The sequence below is a fragment of the Mesocricetus auratus genome, unplaced genomic scaffold (genome assembly GCF_017639785.1).
Source record: "Mesocricetus auratus isolate SY011 unplaced genomic scaffold, BCM_Maur_2.0 Super-Scaffold_2245, whole genome shotgun sequence".
Classification (NCBI taxonomy): domain Eukaryota; kingdom Metazoa; phylum Chordata; class Mammalia; order Rodentia; family Cricetidae; genus Mesocricetus; species Mesocricetus auratus.
In genome coordinates, this window is record NW_024429180.1 from 925,952 (window position 1) to 947,023 (window position 21,072).

Consider the following 21,072-nt stretch of genomic DNA (forward strand, 5'->3'; position numbering starts at 1 on the left):
TGGCAAGACGAAAACATTTAAGTAAAGCTTTAGGGGAGAGAGTGCAATGAAAGGTATCGCCTAGGCATGCACACTATGCTTGAGATGCAAGGTGTCCCTGCACCTAGCCTACTGGGTTCCCTGAAAGACCCCAGCCTCAGGCTACCCTGGTACTGCAAATGAGGTATGGGGTTAACCATGTATGAACAGACTTCAGCCTCTATCTACATGACAGATATTTAAAATACTGAAAACATTAACACTGTATTTATTATTTACCAATTTCACATTCAGCTGTGGTCCCGGTTAGTCCCCTTGAGACACTGCTGAATAAAGTAGGACTACAGGAGCACACACTGGGTTTGCAGGCCTAGAAGCAGGAGCCCCCACTGCAGCCTGAGAAGATCGCCCAGCTGTTGCTGAGAGACTGGCAGAGCGAGGGAAGCCACCTGCAAGTACAGACCCTGGCACTGGCAACCAGCTGCGGCGCCGTTTTGAGCATCCTCTGCAGCTCGCGCAGCAAAGCCAACTGCAAAAGGCAAGCGAATCAACGCCAGGCCAGGACCCCCCACAGCTTTATCCGCTCCCCTCGCCCTTGAGCGCGGATGCTGGTGCAGGTCTAGCACGGACCTGGCTGAGCCGCCGTAGGTGAGGGGCCGAGTCCCTGGCGGTCCAGACGTGCACGACCCGCACGGATGCTGCCCACTGCCGCCGCCGCCGCCACCGCCACCGCCACAGCCCCAGCACCATGACCGCTCCGCGCGCCGCGGTTACAGGTTGGTCACCGCCGCTGGGCCCGGAGGCTGCAGCACGGCCGGCACAGAGTCCAGCTCAAGAGGCCGGGGAGGCGCCCCTTGCGCTCTTCGCTGGGGCCCGACCCGGGCAGGGGCTGGGAACCAGGGAGGCCGCCTGCAGCTCAGCCAGGGGCGCCCAGGGAAGAGACTCCGAGAGCCCACTGTGCGCCCTCAGACCCTGGGCAAGCTGCTCCCAGGGCGGCCTTGGGAAGCCATGGGCCGCTGGATGGGGCCTGCTCAGCGTGGGCATCCAGCAGGTGCTGGAGGTGGGAGAAGCAGGTGGCTGGGGGTGGGGCTAATGAGCATGGAGACCACAACTGTGTTGTCCTTGTTTGCCTCTGGCCTTCACCAGGGTCAACCCACAATCTGAAGGAGGGTTTCAGGGGAGCTTGTGCACCATCAGCTTTTGGGAAGGTCTTCCTGGCCTTCTTCTACCCTGTGGTCCTGTAGACTGCTGTTTGCTAAATTGCCCTCTTTTTAGTAGTTGACCTGGATGAGCAGCTGTCTTGACTTGCCAAAGCAACTCCATTTTGTCTTTGAACCTTTCAGAGCCCAGCTTGGAGGGCCTGGCTGGAATTAGGAAGTGGAGTGGATCCAGAACGTTGACCCAGGGCTAGTTAGTTTTCTGACTTAAATGTTCCTTTGAGACAACAACATTTCTGAACCTGAACACTAAGTTCTTTATCATAGAGAAATAAATAATTTAGCTTTGGGTCCAAATTTCCAAAATCTACATTGTACAGTATGGGTGAACACACACACACACACACACACACACACACACACACACACACACACACACACGCACACACACGCACACACACACACACCACTTCACCTTAGGAATATTTCAAGATTTCAGTCTCAGGACCCAATTTCCCTGGGTGGGAAATGAGAAGTAAGGCCTCTTGTGGCTTTTGTTTCTGTAGTTGTTGGTCCCTGACATGAGACCAAAAAACAAACAAACAAACAAAAAACAAAAAAACAGGTGACTGTTTCTCTTTTTCTTTTTAAATTTATGAATCTTCTTTTCATAGCTTTAGCTGAGACTTTGTGTTGCCTGGGAGAGGAACGGGGACCATGGCAGTTTCTAAACAGTAGAGGTGGCTTTTAACATCCAGATTTTCCAACAATCCAGCTAAGAATCATGGATTCTCTCAAATCTCTGCAACTTCAGAAATTTATTTCTGAGTTGCTTGGTGTCCATTCTGTGCGGTTATGTGTTGAGCATTTCTGTCTACTCTGATCCAATTTTGACCTAGCCCTTGACAAAACTGTACAAAGGAAAGAGGGAAATTCAAGCTTTGCTATTTAATAGCTAAAATGTGTGAAGGGTCCTTGGGGATTAGAAGTAGAAGGGGTTACCTGTCTGGGTGGTGTGCTGTCATTGAAAAGGATGATGTCAGAAGTACTATAAAAGCAAAACCGTGATTAGTGAGATGGTAACGATATAGTTAGAGCTTTGGGTGTGACTTGCAAGGAAATTCAACAGAAAACATGTACATTTAGAAGAATAAAACCCACTCAATACCATCGTGAGCTCACAGTTCAGTGACCTAAAGGCTATCCTTGTGTTTTCTTTTCTTTTGTGGATGGCAGTGAGTTACAGTTGCTTTTATCTCACTTAGCAGCATGAAGTGTGACTGTTTGTGTCTGTTTGTAGGTGAACCTGTGGAAGAACACATTTATTTCATCGTTCATCAATGGTGCTAATGTAATTTTAGATTTATATGCTTGCATATCTCAAGTTGTGAGAAAAACTTCACATCTCAGCCATATCATAACATAAGTCAGATACTGAACTAGGATGTGGGTATTCTTTGAAGAAAAGAGATGGGCCTAGTCCCTAAGAATCTGTCAGGGAAATACCCTTGTGGGTCATCACACAGTGAGAGGCACTCCCTTCTAGTTTAGGTCTGGAAACAATGCTCTTGAGCTTCAAGATATTATTAATTACCCTTCTCCCTAAGTGTTAGCAGTGTTTGAATAAAAGTCATGGCCTATGTTTTCACCAAGTATATATTTATATATATACACTCATATATGCATGTCTAACTGTAACCTACTCAGTCTGTATAATCGTGCTTGTGTGTATGTTTTCTGGTCTGGCCATTTGGTATTGGCCATACAATTTGATAACCAACTGGTGTGCTCTTTTCTATGGAAGACTATTTCTCCTGCTCTGGACATTCCTTAGTTGCTTCCTATAGTCCTTTGTGTAGGGTTGAGGCCCTTGCCTATATTAGCATGCCTATTGCTGTTGTCCTTGTTCAGCTTATGTTTAGGCAATGCATTGGTGACACTAAGTAGGTTTCTTATTTTAAATAATCAAAGAGGACTGAGACAGCTAAAGGATGGGGAAAAGAAATACCCATATGTGCTTTTGTTTGTTTGTTTTCTTCTAACAAGCATGATTACAACGTCCATGTTCTCAGTGGTCTTGTTAAGTTTAGAATATTGCATAGCTGTGGTCATAATATTAATCGGTCATTATGCCATTTGTTCTATGTACTGTTTAATATAATTAGTGTTTCTGTGCAATTTTCTTACTTTAAAACTTTGTAAGACTGTATTACACCCTACAAACATAGCTTCATTTGCTGAATTGTTGCATCTGTCATTGGATACTTGCTGCTTCTTTTTCACCACTATATTAAAAAAATAACCTGATAGGACATCATGATACATTAAGTAGTTTCTATCTTAAATTTTTTGGAAAAAATTATTAACAATTATGGTCCTCAGAAGGAGCCCATGTAAGAACACATGTGAAACTTAACTTCCTTTTTAAAAGATTAATTTAGTGATGTGTGTGTGCCTTCATGAATTTGTATGCCCCACATGTATGCAGGTGTTTGTGGAGGCCAGATAATATTAGATACCCTAAATCTGGAGTTAGAAGAGAGTATGAGCCACCATATGGGTGTTGGGAACTGAACTCAGATCTATGGCAAGAACTGTAAGTTCTCTTAACTGCTGAGTCATGTCAACCCCATAAAGTATAAATATATTTAGGTTATATCCTATGGCCTTCCCTCTTAAAGAAAGAAGAAAAATTAATAACTCAACCTTGTCACTTTTGTACAATTTAAAGACTTGCAAGAAATTCTTCTGAAAGTCAAACAGTAAAATTGAGCTTCCAAAATTAAAAAAAATAACTAATTGAAAATTGGAAAGGTAAATAAATACAATTGTTTTTAGGCAAAATGGGAGTGGAGCTCAGTTTAATTTTGTTTTTCATTTTTTTAAACTTAGACTTCAAATAAATAACCAAAGGAATTAATAATGAAATCTCTGTACCCACAAATTGAGATAGAAGATGAGCATAGATCCCGAGCTTCAGAAACCCAAGCATTTTGGTTTGAGTTCATACAGATATTGCAGTTTGCAACTCTAGGAGGACTGCTTGAATGCTAAGAAAGAGAGACTCCGGAATAACTCCCTAATGTTAGTGTGGTGGTAGCTAATACTGGGCCCTGGGTGTTGGTGAGAGGAATGTTTCACTGCTGAAGCAGTTTCCCCAGCAGGTCCCAGGGCAAGTGGAACTAGACCCAAAGGAATATGTTCATCTGTCGGGGACTAAACCAGTGACTCAAGCGTGGGAGCAGGTGCAGGGCTCCAGGGAGGCTAGCAAAGGAGGATTAGAAGTACAAAAGGCCGAATCCTGTAGCCAAAGGATTCATTTATGGGCAGATCAAGAGGAAAAATTATATCCAATTATGCAAGGAAACAGATGAAAGGAAGACTTTGTCTGAAGAGAGGATGGCATGTCTGGAAGACCGCCAACAGAGACATACACACATGCTCTTCATGACCAAGAAAACAGTAAAAATGGAATACAGCCATTTTTTTAGAGTGAAATAAGATCATTTGCCCCATTTTAGATTAGAAAGTATCCAAATACACAGATCAAAATAGGTTCTCATGTGCCAGGAAAGATAAATAAAGCAGAGCCAATATCTACATATAACTTAGTGGAGACTAAATTTGAAAATGAGAAGGAAAATAGCTCATCGGCATTCTCACCAAGTGCTTGCTTTTTTAGTTACATGTGTACAAATGGACAATTCAGATTGAATTGATACTCTCGCATACAAACTATCGATAAGCAGTAAGATAACATCCTTAAAATGAGTAATTTGGAAAAATATCACAGACAATTCTCTTATAGACTCAAAATGGAGAAAAATGCCTGCAAGGCTACTGAAAACAGTGAGTTTGAAGTATGTGAATATCAGAAAAGCAGTTAAATAAGAAGAAAATTACTTTGGGGACTGTCATAGTCGCTATCTTCAATAATGTTCTGAGTAAAGACAGACTATCTATCTATCTATCCGTCTATCAGATCTTAGTGTTATAGAATGCATGGCTAAAAGTATATTATTATAATGAATGGGAGAAGACATGGCTTGAAGATTTAGTCACGTCTCAGAGCTCTGTACCCTAAAAGGAAACTAGGAATGAATTGAAAAATAAGAACTACACAGAGAAAGAGAAGATAAAACATGGATGAGTTCATTGTAAAGTTCAAAAGCTCTATACCAGACAAATAAGAGCTGTGCTATTTCTACTCTCTAGTAAATATTAATATTTCTAGTAAATATTAATATTTCTGTTGCATATGTTTATTGTGTGTACTGGTAAATTTCTTAGGGACAGTTTCTAGAATATTTTATTCTCTGGCCATACTTACCTCCACATAACTTTTCCACCCTCCTTTTCTCCAAATTGGTCTCCTTCCTTCTCTTTTTCTGTCTTTTGCTTTCATGTCAAATATAAGCCTATGAATATATATTATGTACATATATATGTAATTTTATATCTCTATAAAAATCTAGTGTCCCAAAACAATACAGAGAAACCCTGTCTTGTAAATACCAAAAAAAAATCTAGTGTCCCTAAATGAGAAAAAAAAGTGTGATATTGATCTATGGATCTAACTTACTTTGCTTAATGTGATGATCTCCAGTTGCATTTATTATCCAGCAAGTATGTTTCATTCATTTTCAGAGCACAATAAAACCTAATTGTGTACCCAACACATTCTCTTTAGCCATTGGCCTGTTAACAGTTACCAAGACTGACTCTACAGCTTGGCTGTTGTGTTACAAGCTGCAGTACTGATGATGTGCAGATGTCACTGTGGTATGCTCATTTAGAGTCCTTTGTTTATATTCCCAGGAATACTGTGATTGAGCTATAGGTAATTCCAGTTTTACTCTGTTGAGGACTTGCCATACTGAGTTTCATAATGACCTGACCAATTTTCATTTCCAACAGCAATGTATTGTGCTTTCTTCCCCTTCCAACTTTGCTAGCATTTATTGTTTGCTTTCTTAAACATTTCTATTGTCGGTTGTGAGATGGAATCCCACTGTAGTTTTCATTTTCATTTTCTTGATAGCTAAGGATGTCGAGTATTTTTTCTCTATTTATTGACAATTTGTATTTCACAATTTGAGAACTGTCTCTTCATTTCATTAGTATATTTATTGAGGGGTTGTTTGATTTCTTCTTGCTATTTGGGTTTTTTTCTTTTCTCTTTTTTAGTTCTTTGTATATTCTACATATTTAATTCCCTGTCAGAGGTATAATAATCTATACTCATCAGTAGCAAGCATTAGGATGCCTGGAAATAAGGCTGTTATTGGAGAAATTTGGTAATCTTTCTTGTTGGTATTGGTGTTAGAGGTGAGTGTTTTACCAGTAGGAACAAAATGCTGACAGATTTCGGTGATCAAACAAAGAGATTGAAATGGAAAATGAGCTCCATTTCCAATAATGTAAGATTCTGAATATTTTATTAGTATTTTGTCTTGTCTACAGGAATCAGTTACTTATTTTTCGAAGCATAAGCTAAAATGTTTGATTTGCTTTCTTGTTAGCTGTTATTATGAAACCCACATATGGTTAATTTTTGAATATCATTTCTTGAGTAGAAGAAATATTTTTAATAAAATAATTCCTTAATGCCTTTTTATTGAAAGATTCCTTCAATATATTCTCATCATAGTTTCCCCTCCCACAGCTCTTCCCAGAAACTCCCTACCTCCCCACCCACCAACTTCATGTCCTTTCTCCCTCTAGGAAACAAATACTTTCTAAAATTATGAATTACAGAAGTCTATAACACCTAAGACACAAATTTGTATTATAAGATAAGTCACATTCTACAGGCAGTAGACATTATTTATTAGATTTTACTGAAGTTTAAAAACTAAGAGATAAAAAACTTACACAGTTAGGAACCTTTAAACATGAAACATGGAAATGTATTAGTCTTTTCATGGACAAAGTACCGATATTAGAATGTATATTATAAATAAAAAACTAAAGAATAATAGAACTGGCTGATTTCATGATAAATATCCTTGAATCATCATTTTTATTTCATATATATATGTGAGAAAATATCATATAGAGATCTGTAAAATAATTTTCCATTCCAAATATTTTTCATTTAAAATATTTTTATTCTTGGAAATTTCATGCATTGTAATTTGGTCAAATTTACTCCCATTACTCCCCTAAAAATGCCCACATCCACTCCCACTTCTCTATTCCCAACTTCCTGTCCTTTAAAAGAAGTACCCAGGTAAATTTGTGTGTCCAGATATTCCTTGGTAAGGAGTCATCCACTGAAGTAAAGTCAGCTTTCCAAGGGTCACAGCCTTAAAGAAAACTGACTATCCTTCCTACAAGCCATTAGCTGTTCATAGCTCCTTGGTTTGCATAGAGGCTTCTCAACATCTTCACCACCGAAGGTAGAATGTTGACTCTCTTGATCTTGTGCAGGCAACCAGGGCTCAGTAAGTTCAGGAGTACAGTGGTTGCCCCTGTCATGTCCAGAAGATAGATTTACTCTGGACCTCTTCAACCACCAGCTCCTGCAATGTCCTCCCCTCCACAGTAATCTTGGAGCCTTGGGGGTATGTCTATGATATAGATACGCCATTTGTGTCCGGGCATTCTATTGACACTTATCTCTGCACTTTGGCAAGTTGTGAGTTCCGCATTAACCACCACCCAGTGCACAAAAAAAAAAAAACTTTTCTGATGAGGTCTGAGAGCTTTACTAAACCATGAAGGACACATTTGTAGGGCAGTCTGATATTATATTGGCTTATCAGAATAACAACAGTAAGTTCACCTATGGGGACTGTAAACTCCTCAACTATAGATTCTTGGCCAGATTTGATCCTCATGAAGAGCAAACCTCAAATACAATCAGAAATTGGTTGCCCCCGTAGCATTTATGCCACTGTTGTTCCCATGGTATATTTTGTCATTACTGTAGCTCCCTGGGTTCATATCTTAGAAAGACTGCTGATGACTATTGTTTTTTTTTCCCCTCAGCAGGCTGTATAGAAAACACACACCTTCTAGTACTATGAAAGGTAGCCAACAGGGGTGTTGATTGTTCCATGTGTTATAACCTCTTCCCCTTGAGTTACTGGTCTAACATGTCCTGAAGACCCACAAGACAATATGTGCTATCTATCGCCATTGCTTATGGTTTCATACCAAAACTTGATAGTATAACCCTATTGCTGAAGAGACCACACTCACACACATGCTTCTATGGTATGCTGGTGGATGTTAAGGACATCTCTCAGAAGTCAGTTCTCTCCTTGTAGGATAAGAGAGGCTTCAGAGACTGATGGCATAATCAGCCTATGGTAATTTTTAACATTTAAATTCTTTTCTTAAAATGTTCATATACCCGTGTCTTATTCAAGATGGTTCAAAAAGTTAGAAAAGTGTATCATAGAGGGATGGCAAGGGCTAGTTTGACATGCTGACTGAATTGTGTGAGTAAATATTGAGAGACGATATTTAATATCCATGACTTCCTTATTCCTCACATTGTGGTCAGCATGGAATCTAAAATCATCAAATGTACTGATGTGTAAAGTAAGATGTTGCAACTAGAGTAGGAAGGAATTGGGGGTTGCTAACTGCTGGGTATGACGTTAATTTCTGCAAAATAAATCTTAGATATCTGCTCAATGACATCATTTCTATGATGAATTACATTGATTACCTAAAGCTTTGTTCAGAGGAAATGCTTATACTAAGTATTCTTACAATATAGTTTAATTTTATAGACATACCCATCTGTATATTGCCCTATGGAAGACTGAAATCAGGGTCTTACATATACTGGGCAAGTGCTCTACCACTAACCAGCACTCTCAGCCCTGTTTTTACCTTGTATTTTGATCTTCCTAGCTAAAATTCCATAGCAACCAGTAGCTAGGAAGATCACAAATTCGAGGCATCAGCGTTATAGAATGAGTTGAAGGCCAGCATGGGTAACTTAGTGAGACTATGTCTTGGAGGCTGCACCACCAGGCCCAATTAATAGATTTTTTTGTTGCTGTTTTCCTCTTTAATTTGTTTTAGTAACACAAATACAGACTTGTTCCCTCTCCCCTTGCCATATTATTCTAGTTTGAGCATGTAGGTTACAGACAAAAGGAGACTGGAACACTGTAAGTTTATTTTAAATTCTTTTACTAAGACCAATAATTTTAATTGAAAATTATTATGAAATATAATTTTCATAATATAAACAACAAAAACTTCCTCAAATCCTCGGTAAATTGATTCATTGCTTTAGCATCAGTTAGAAAGATCCAAAGGAAAAAATAGTATGCTGTTGTTCTCTGTGCTTAAGGAAGTAGATTCATAATGAAAACACCGAGGATTCGTTTGCTGTTTCTAATCAGCTTGTTGGAAAAAGACAAAGAGAAAGGAAGTGTCTGTCTTTGAAGATGGATCTTGGATGAGTTTGACTGCTTCTGTGTGGTCACTCACTCACCTTGGGTGGCCTGGTATCCTGTTGGAACTTGAGAAGACTGCAGTCTGATTTTACAGAATACATCCAAGTTAGTGAAGGTTGGGTCATAGAAGAATATGTATACCCAAGAGAAAAAGTACATTTGGAAGAGGGAGAAATGTAGATAGAGGAGAGAGAGGAAAGAGAGAGAGAGAGAGAGAGAGAGAGAGAGAGAGAGAGAGAGAGAGAGAGAGAGAGAGAGAGAGAGAGAGAGAGGGAGGAGGAGAGAGAGACAGGTGAAAAAATAAGGGAATTTTTACAAGTATTACAAAGAACTTATATTTACACAGAAACAGCAGTAGAAAGGAGAGGATATTTGCTCTACTGTGACCCTTAGGGATCAAATTTTCCAGCACATTTTAGTTCTGCTAACATGACGCTCCCCTGTCCTCTGTGATGTGACCTGAGAACATAGGGCTTCCTAAGAATTGCACAACTAAAGTCAGGCATTCTCTAACTTAATTTCTCCTCTTAAACCTCAGAGAGGCAGAACCCAGGGACTACTACCTCTCTTCTCTGAGATGGGAAACTGGTTCCATTCATAAAGCCTCCAAGGGATGTGACAGAAGCAACTGCAGGGGCAGACTCACAGTAAGAAACCCAGGAACTCACTCTTTGGCAACAGAGAGAGAGAGAGTGTGTGTGTGCCTGCACTCTCTGAGCCCTAGTTTCATAATAATGACAGATGCCCACCTCATTCAGGTCTGATTAGGTGCTGAAATGATCTGTGCAAAGTCCTGCACCAAATTCATGAAAAAAATTTTTTCAAATGTAATGATCTAAAGTTTTGTTTTCTGTTTTTAAAAATGCTTTGTTTATTTTTATTTTATGTGGATTGGAATTTGAGTTACAGGCAATTGTGATCTGTGATGCAGGTGCTGGAAACTGAATCCAGGCCCTCTGGAAGAGCATCCAAGGCTCTTAACTGCTGAACCATCTCTCCAGGGCCATGTTTATTTTGGAGCCTAGCCTTTAACGGATGAGCTATCCCTCCAGCCACAGGGCCATGTTTAAAGTTTTAAAAAGCACAGATTTAATTGTAAATGAACACCATTTAACAGCATCATTCTAAACACATTTTAAAGTTATTAAGATCCAAATATAGAATTTGGACTAGCAAAATGGCTCTGAGGTAAAGATGTTTGTCAAACAGAACTCATGGCATGAATTCCATCGCAAGATCTCATGGCAAATGGAGAGAACTAACTCTAGAAAGTTGTCCTCTGACCTCCATATGCATGGTGCACATACACACACACACACACACACACACACACACACACACACATTGGTGAGGGCTTTATCCTTCATTCTTTCCAGTATAAAATATTACTTGGATTTTACTTGAACCCAACTCTTGAGGATCTAGACACATTTCCCTCAGGATTTTATTCTATACAGTGGGGATTACACTAAGAACTACTCCAGAGAGAAGAGCTGGGGTCAGGGGTGTTGCCTGGCATAGAACAAGGTCTTAACAAAAGTTTGTTCTCATCTTTCAAGTGAAAGAAAGGACAGAAGGGAGAGAGGGAGAGAGGGAGGAAGGAAGGGAGAGAGAGGAGGGAGGGAGAGAGGATCTACAATGCCCATGCTTGTTTCTCTTCAAAATATTTATTAAACAGGAGTTTATGAACCATTTCTCCCTCTTGAGAAAAAATCAAATATAAAAACATATGAACAGCCATTTTTTCCCTCCAGGTCACTTTAGTAAATGTGTTGCAGACATCTCTGGACATCAGAGCTGCTCCTTGAGACTTTTCAATATGGAGTCATTCTCTTTTGGAGTGTCTATAGGAGTGTACCACCTCTGGAGATAGCCCAGCAATTCATTAGCAGAAAACTTCTATATAAGACAGCTCCCAGTTAGTAAATTATTACTATGATTTTGTTATCTCTCATTAATTAAGAATTTCAAACAATGTATTTTGATCATATTCATTTTCCTTCTCCAATTGTTGCCATTTGCACACCTTTCTTATAAAACTTAGTGCCCTCACTTTTCTTAAACCCTTCAAGTCCACTTAGTAACTTCTAACTGATATATTCTGTTTAGTCTGTATTTCCCTTGACGATGAATTCTAGAATTCCTCTAGTAAGTTCTGTTTCCTTATGCTTTCCCTAAACTTTGAACAATAAACAAGAGAAAAGTCATTTTTAAGCCGGGCGGTGGTGGCACACGCCTTTAAGCCGGACAGTGGTGGCGCATGCCTTTAAGCCGGACAGTGGTGGCACACGCCTTTAATCCCAGCACTCCGGAGGCAGAGGCAGGCGGATCTCTGCGAGTTCGAGGCCGGCCTGGACCGATAGCCTCCTAAACAATACAGAGAAACCCTGTCTCGTAAAAACCAAAAAAAAAAAAAAGTCATTTTTAGTCACATTCACCTGATCACCTCATCTCAAAGAACAGGGGGACAGGGGGCATTGTAGAGTAAAATACAGCGGCTGTGTGCTTGGCTGTGGAATTGGGATCTGACTAATGGGTTTCTCTCAATAAATTTCATTTCAGTGTCTTAAGTGCAACATTCACAGACAGACACACATTCCTCATGCCTCAGGTCATAAGAATCAGTTTTCTAGTCCACATAGTGTATGCAGTCAAGAATTTGTGAGAAAAAAAAGCTAAATCTAGGAAATACTGAGATTTGCCACTGTAAGAAGTGCTATTATCAGAAGGGAATACTGCTTTTCCTCATCTTTTAAATTTAGAGGAAAACGATTGAAATATATACTAGATCATTCCTAAGCAAAAACTACCTGATAAATAGGTAATAAATTCAGAAACCAAAAATGGCAGTTTGATTAATTTGATAAGAAATTTGACCCAAAAATAATAAACATTAAAAATAAAGCAGTGGTGAAAAAAACTACAAAGTAAAACAAATAGTAAAAACAGATTCAATATTAGGAGATAAGGAGTGTATCTGTACAATTTCACAGATAGTAATGGGTGAGTAATTTACAACTCCAGGTTTGCTAAAAGAAAAAAAATCATCATTTTGCTGTTTATTGAACTAAATGCTTTATTTTTAACTTAGTAGTTCTGTGAACTGCATTGCCCTGGCTCACACACTTGGACAACTTTGTTAATTAAGGATCCTTGGTCTGTAAAATGATTCATGTAAGAACTGAATGAGCTAAAGTAGGATATGCTTAAGACTGTGCATGGTATGTAAGGAACCCCCAGTAAACATTTTTATTGGAAGGAGTTGTTTTTGCATGGAAGTAAATACAATCTTGGAGGAAATGAACCAAATGAGCTCAGAATTTTATTCTTTTTATTCTGGAAACTTTCATGTTTCATATGGCATTTGTGTGTGTGTGTGTGTGTGTGTGTGTGTGTGTGTGTGCGCGCGCGCGCGCGCGTGTGCTGTGTATCTTTTGTGGTACTGAAGCTAGTTACCTATAGGTAAAACATACTGGCTGGGGAATAACATTATGTTTCATGTCAAATTTTGTCCCTTCCTTAATTGGTTTTGACTATTAAAAAAATAAAATCAGTATTTAAGCAGCCACTAAACAGATGACACTGGGAATGCTGGGTTGGTCTCTGGACCTGCTGTGACCTGTGTACTAGGTTGTGAGGGCTCTAAGATGTGATATCTGGATGTAATGGTAGAGGACTCCAGAGAAAGCATGCTAGACTAAGTCATTGGTACCATGGCAGGCTATGCAAATGGTCTGATCCAAGAGAGGGAGAGGACTGATGGCCCTTGGATGCATTGATAGGACACCTGGCAAAGCAGAAAGAGGTGTGAGATCAGAGACTCTAGGACTCAGCTGTGCCTTGAGGGTGGAAGAAAGACCAAGTAGGCAGAAAGAATGAAGCATAAGACAGAGCAAATGGATACTGAATAACTGTTGTCAAATATTCCTTTCCACTGCGTGAAGATTTGTCACTGTGATTGTTTTAATAAAGAGCTGAATGGCCAATAGCTAAGCAGAGGTATTGGCAGGGTTTCTGGGGACAGAGAGAGCTCTGAGAAGAAGAAAGGAGTTACCAGCCAGACACAGAGGGAACAGACATACAGGGGGAGAAGTAAAAGCCATGAGTCACATGCCAACATGAAGGTGAATAAAAATGGCTTAAGTTATAAGAGCTAGTGGGACAGTCTAAACTATTGGCAGAGATTTAGTAATTAATAATAAGTCTCCGTGTCATTTTTTTTGTGAACTGTAAGCCCAAAGAAAAAAATCCGTTTATAGATAACAGACAATAAGGCAAAAGTAGTTGGATGTTTACTCTGATTTAAATAATGGCATAACTTACAAAAACATAGAATTCTTAGAATTCTGTATGCATTTGCTCTAAGTGGAAATGTGTTCTGTCTAACAAGGAAGTTGGCAAGGAAAAAAACTGAATGCTATAGAAATAATTGTTGTCTCTGTCCCAGTACCAGGAACTCATGTCCCTGTTTGTCTTCGAGTATTTTCATGGTGTATTAAAGTACAATGTAGATTCAAATGTGAAAATTGGAGAAAGTTTGTTAGAAGGTCTTGTTCAAACATGAACAACTTTACAAAAGCTATATTCATTTGTGTGTGAGTGATTTCATGCATGAATGTATGTGCAGTGCCTGCAGGGGCTAAAAAGAATGGCATGGGGTCCCCTAAAACTTGTGTTAAAGATAATAGTGAACTACCATGTGGGTTCTGGAAACCAAACCTGGGTCCTCAGCAAGAACATCAAATGCTCTTAATTACTGAACTGCCACTCATACATAAATCTTAATGACTTTCTATTTGGGGTTCTGTGTGAGAAAAAAACAGGAAGACAAGAATTAGAGCCTTGAAATAGGAGTTAAGGTTGCAATACCCAAACCAAAATATTGGTGACATCAAATTCAATTATCTCCCAAAATATGGGGTGACAAACTTTCTCATCTATAAATTTATCATCAGAAGGCAAATCTAGGAATACATGGTTATGCTTATTTGCTTTACAAGACCTTGCTATGGATTGATGTGAATGAACTTGGGAGACAAGAAAAACACTGAAGGAACACAGATGTTTGAAGGTAGGATTTATTTAGTTAGGACTTTGTATACATTCATATTTATTGGTAGCAAGTGATTTTCATAAGATAAAAAGAAGAAAAATGCAATACAATGGTTTAAAAATAGCCATGTTCAATCTATGGGACTTCTGGTAGTGGATCAGTATTTATCACTGGCATACAAATGGATGTGTTCTCGGCCTGGACACCTAAGGGAGGGCCTGGGTCCTGCCCCGGAAGATATGACAGACTTTGGGCATCCAAATGGAGTGCCTCACCCTTCTTGGGGAGCAAAGAGAATATGGCATGGGGGGTTGGGGGAGGTGGGGAGGTGGGGGGAGAGGGATCTGGGATTGACATGTGAAGCAGGCTTCTTTCTAATTTAAATTAAAATTTTTTAAAAAATAATAAGATATTTAATCAGCAAAAACAGATAAAGTTATGAGTGAAGCAGATTAGAATACATACAGATGATTAATTATGAGGAGTGGAAATAAGACTTTAACTAAGAAGATCTGATTTCTTGAACTCCTAACCAGTTCATTTTTTGAAACCTACAGACTGCAAAATAAGTAAATATTTATTCCATGTATGTAAAATAAGTCTCTCCACTTCTCAGCTATTAGCTTCATGAATTTTCTGGTGCACATCACACACTAGGCTTGTTGTGAAGGCTTACTGGATCAGTACAATAAACCTTTGGTCTTCTGAAATATTTCATCAAATTTACAGAGATATTTGAAAAACAGGAATAACTGAACATATTTGGTGATGGGTCAAAAATAGATTGGTGGAAATCATAGGATCTTAACATCTATCACAATTAATGTCTGTATTTGATAGTTTGATTTTCATGGTGGTTTGGCCTGAAGAAATATGTAGAATAAACAGTACAGCTCCCATTTAAAAAGAAAAAAGAAAACAGCCATGTTAATATAACTGTACGAATGGAAAACGTATGTGAAAAAAAAAGTCCTAAAAGATATAATTCAATCTTTTCAGAGAATAAGGACCTCAATAAAGACAATGCCCCAAAGAAAAAGAACATGCTTTATTAGTGCTTTCCTACAAAACCCAATGACTGACACACTATGTGCTCAGCCAGCATTTAGAAAAATGAGTCCCTAAAATTGGAATTCCTAATGAATTTAACATTTGCCTCTTTTTTGTTTGTTGGTTTTTTTTTTCGAGGCAGGGTTTCTTCTCTGTATTGTTTTGGAGGCTGTCCTGGAACTCACTCTGTAGACCAGGCTGGCCTCGAACTCACAGAGATCTGCCTGCCTCTGCCTCCGTGAGTGCTAGGATTAAAGGTGTGAGCCACCAATATCTGGCTTCATTTGCTTCTTATATTATTCACTCATTTTTCCTGATTTTCCTATAGCAAACTAGTACCGTTTTGTTGATAATAAAATAAAATAAAAATGGATGTATTGTTTAATAATTTGACTTGAAGTTTAAGTATTTGAAAGCAGGAAGGGCCTAGACAGTAAATTGTCCAGGCGTGATTCACAAGTCTCCTCTCACCTGAGATTACAGAGGCATTCTGAGACTGCTTTCTCCTGTCTTCTGCGTAGGGGTCTGGAGAAGAGTTAGCAGTAAGGTGTAGAAGAATAAGAGAAGCACTAGGTGGTGGTGGGGCTAAGGAACACACACACCGTGGGAGAGGCTCTCTTTGAATTAGTCTGTAGCTCTGCCTTACCACTTCTCCTAATATTAAATAAACTGTGCTGTCTGTGGTATCAGGAACATGTGGCTGTCAGGTACTCTGGGAGGAAGAAAGACTAAGTTTTTTGTTGTTTTTGTTATTGTTGTTGTTGTTGTTTTTCTAATGCTAAATCCATACCACCCACCTATGGTTGGAGATCTGCTTTTGTTTTTTTTTGTTGTTGTTGTTTTGTTTTGTTTTGTTTTGTCAATACAATAATGTAGTAAGAAGAGAGCAACGACTTTTATAAGCAATGATGACTGTCTCCCAAAAGCATTGACGTAGATTTGGACTCAATAGTTAGAGGAATGGTATTAATCGTTTATTTTCTAAAACTTTCACTCAGACTGTAGCAGATCTACAGATTGACTCAGCAACAGCACATGGTTAAGTGGTGTTGGTCGGATAAGATACCCAATTAAATTCACTTGTAGTCATGAAGACTGCATAATTTGAGTACATCAGTGGACCAAAGTGTGGTTGATGATCCTGTGTTAGCAGACAGAGTGCCATCTAATGAAGACAAAGAAATCAGTGGCTGCTGCCTTCTTTAGGCATTCTTAAAAATGCATGCTACAAACTTACCAAACTACTGTTTGTTTAAACTTTTCTTTTTAAATAGTAAATCTTTCAGTTATAACAAATCACACATAGACCTTAAGAAAACGTTTTTGAGTTGAATGAGGTAATTAGGAAGAGAGGATTGCTGCAGGCAAAGAGGACACGGCTGGAAAAAGGACTTGAAGGAGATGAGAAAGGCTGGAGGATGAGAAATAATGGTACCCTTACCCAAGTAAAGAATGATTAAGTGAATGAAGGAATAACAGAGACACAAGATAAAGAGAAATCCCACGAGCTGTAGAAGTGTTCATATCACAATTTTTAGTTAAGGTAACTACGGGAAGAATATACCAATTCCAAATTGTCAGACCTGAAAACATACATACAAATAACATTATACAGACTGAGCAGAATATATTTAGGAACATATATGTATACACATATACAGATATGCATGTAACAACAATTAATGAATAAAGAGGCGATGAATTTGAAAGAGAGCAAAGAATGGTAAATGAGAGGGTTTGGAGGGAGGAAAGGGAAGGAGGAAATGATGCAATTATATTATGATCTCAAAAACTTAAAAGAGTGATAAAAATAAAACAAAAAAGAAACCATCCTGAGTGAGGTGACCCAGTCACAGAAAGACAAGCACAGTATATACTCACTCATATATGGGTATTAGACAGAGCAAAGGACTACCAGCCTACAATCCACACCTCCAGGGAAACTAGGAAACAAGAAGGACCCTAAAGAGAGAAATACATGGTTCCCCCAAGGAAGGGGAAAGGGACAAGAACTCCTGAGCACATTGGGAGCATTGGGGTTGAGGGGAGGGAGGTGGGAAAAAGAGAAGGGTAGAAGAGGAGGTGGGAATACAACAAGAGGGATCAGGAAGACTGAATCAGGGGAGGAATGGAGGAGAACAAGAAAAGAAATACCTTAGTAGAGGGAGCCAGTATAGGTTTAAAGAGAAATCTGGCACTAGGGAAATGTTCAGAGATCCACAAAGATGACCCCACCTAACAATCTAGGGAGTAGTGGAGAGGCTGCCTTTGATGCCCTTCCCCTGTCATGAGATTGATGACTACCTTAACTGCCATCCTAGAGCCTTCATCCATTAGCTGTTAGAAGCAGAAGCAGACTCTCGCAGTTGAGCGCTGAGCCATACTCCTGCAATCCAGTTGCTGAGAGGGAGTGGGGATGAGCAAAGCAGTGGAAACCATGCTGGAGAAACCCACAGAAACAGCTGACCTGACCTAGTGAGACCACAGGACCCTAGTCGTAAAGCTGGGGAACCAGCATTGAACCAAAACAAGCCCTCTGAATGTGGGTGCCAGTTAGGAGGCCTGGGCAGTCTATATGACCTCTATAGTGGAACTGGTTTTTATCCCTAGTGCACAAACGGACTTAGCGAGCCCATTCCCTATAGAGGGATACTATTTCAGCCCAGATGCATGGAGGAGGGCCTAGGCCCTCCCCCAAATGATAGGACAAACTTTGATGATCCCCCATGGAAGCCCTCACTATCCTTGGGGAGGGCATGGAAGGATGGGGAGGAGAGGGAATGGAAGGGATTGATATGTAAAACAAGATTGTTTCTAAATTAAAAAAATACTATTAAAAAAGAATAATCCATGAACATAGGCAACATTTTCACTTATTGCTGTCTTCTTCAATTTCTTTAACCAATGTTTAGTGTTTCATAGTAGTGGGTGTAAATCTTCTTGACTAAATGATCCTTAGACTTTTATTTTATTGTAGTTATTTGAAAATAAAACATTTTCCTGAATTATTGCTGTATGCATGCAGCAATGCTACTGAATTTCTTGTTTATATTTTGGTATCCTATAACTTTAGAATTCGTTTAGTAAATGAGCTCTAATGAGGTTTTGGTGGCATTGTTAGAGTCTTCTGTATAGGGCATCATATCAACTATAAACAGGGACCACGTATATTCCTCCTTTCTAATTTGAAGGTACTTTCTTTCTCTGTCCAGAACTCCCAATATTTTGCTTAATGTCAGTTTGGAGAGTGGGTATATTTGCCTCCTTCGGTAGAAAGTGTTAAGCTTTTGTTCATTCGGCATGATGTTAGGTGTGGGTTTGTCATATGGGTACTTCATTATGTAAAGTACATTTCTTCCATACCTAATTTTAGAACTTCATCATGAAAGGAAGTTAATTTTTCTTAACCATTTTGCATCTAATATAATGATCTGATCATGTGATTTTTTAATATTTTTATATAGAAGAGAGAACACAGTAAAATGCTTATCTAGGAACTTGAACTGTAACTCAATGGTAGAGCCCTTGCCAACCCTGTGAGGATGTGTGATCCCTAGCACCACAAACAACAAACAAACAAACAAATAAATAAATAGAAGGAATCTCAGATTTGAGATACTCTGATTTGAAAGGGAATTAGTAACAATGATTATATGAACAGGGCCTTTGTACATACACAGAATAAGGAAAAAAGAAAAGGCAATACCGTGACTGAAGAGATAGCTCAGTAGTTAGGCACGCTGGCTGCTCTTCCAGAAGACCCAGGTTCAACTGGGTTGCAACCATCTGTAACTCTTATCTCAGGAAATATGACACTGTCTTCTGTTTCCTGGGGGCACCAGGTATGCCTGTGGTGTACAGAATAGGTGCAGATAAAATGTATATACTTATCAAATTAATGTAAATAAATGTTAAAAATATGGCACTATTGAGATGTAACATGAATCTGTGTGATCCTCCTGGCTACATGTGCGGACCTGGAGCATTTAGGGTAGTAGGATTTGGAACTTGAGCAGCAAGAGAGAAATAGAGAGATAGTCCACCACTGTCACTTCTATCAAGTTGAACTGTGTTGTTGTCCTGTATCTGGGAAACATCATAGTCACATGACTCAATAGTAGTGGCCCATTAGCTGAGGGTAATGGATATTGAAGGCATTAAGTATGGCAATGGGGAAAGGTAGAGGAAGACAATCTTGTAAACCATGTTTCAAAGACAGAAAACCTCAAATTCCATGTCCAATTGCTCCAAGAAGGTAAAATGGACAACAGTGTTGCAAACACCCCACTGTTAAAAACAAAACTGAATAATTCCATTTTAATTTTTGTTAGGAGGATAGAAATCAAATAAGGAAAATACATGCATATTGCTTTCATGGATTAACTGGTCTTTAGCTGTTTAATGAGAAGGAAGCAGAATATGTTTTCTTCCTGAGTTTCTGTTAACTATTTCTGAGTGAAAGATTTGTCAATAAACCTATTACAACTATGCAGCCTCTTCCAATATTGAACCATTTAAATATAAGCTTCTAATAAGTGTGAAAAGGCTTTTGAAAGCCATGTTTTTCAAACCTAGTACACTGCCTTATCAAGGACAGTTCTGACAACAAGAGAGATGTATTGGTTTATTAGTACATAATACTGATAAGGAAAAAATACACAGAAGCAATTCCTATCAAAATAGAAAGCTCACCTAGGATACTTAAATATCCATACTGGTGTTTCTTTATAGTGAAACAATAATCTTCTGTGCTCTGTTATATTGAATGAACAAGAACAACGGTGTCAAGCAACACCTAGTGCAAAAAGATGACTGCTATGACTAACTGCTCTAAATTAATCTGAGATTCTTTGTACATCCATGGCTCGAATTCTTTTTATTGCATGACTATTTTCCTTTTATTGAAAATAGATTGTTTTTCTTAAATAATATATCCTGGTTATGATTTCCCCTCCCTCTACTCCTCCTAGTTCTCTCTGCTTCCAACCCCTCCCCCAATATGGATCCATTCTTTTCATTAGAAAACAAACAGGCATCTAAGGTATAATAATAAAATAAAATTTTAAAAAAGGAAAAGCTCTGACACAACATGCAGCCTACAGTTTGTTTCCCCAGTGAGACTCCCATGGAAAGAAATTAAACTTTTATTTGCAAATGGTTGTAAATTGGAAATTTCTTCTGGGTTAGGGATGGGGCATATGTCTGCTTCTCCTTTCAGCTCTAAAACCCACATCTTGTGTAAATCTATGCAGTCCCTATGTGTGCTTCCTCAGCCTCTGTGAGTTCATCTATGCATAGGTCGTGATGATTTATTGCTTGAATATTTTATGCTTATTAAATGAGTCAAAATTCCAGTGATTCTGGAGCTGCTGGATAAGTTTTAACGTCCGTGTGGATTCTTTGGAGTTTG

General features: G+C 39.0%; 1 protein-coding gene across 3 annotated transcripts in view; it reads left to right on the forward strand.

Annotated features, from left to right (window-relative positions):
• Window positions 1-280: 280 nt before the first annotated feature.
• The window catches only part of Nalcn (sodium leak channel, non-selective), a 276,716-nt gene continuing 255,924 nt past the window's right edge, over window positions 281-21,072 (forward strand). Inside the window, exon 1 of one of the 3 annotated variants that reach the window (XM_040739426.1) lies at window positions 281-755. The gene's annotated coding sequence lies outside the window, so the exon portion shown is untranslated. The remainder of the gene's footprint in view (window positions 756-21,072) is intronic. The other 2 variants (XM_040738674.1, XM_040739071.1) reach the window with 2 other exon arrangements.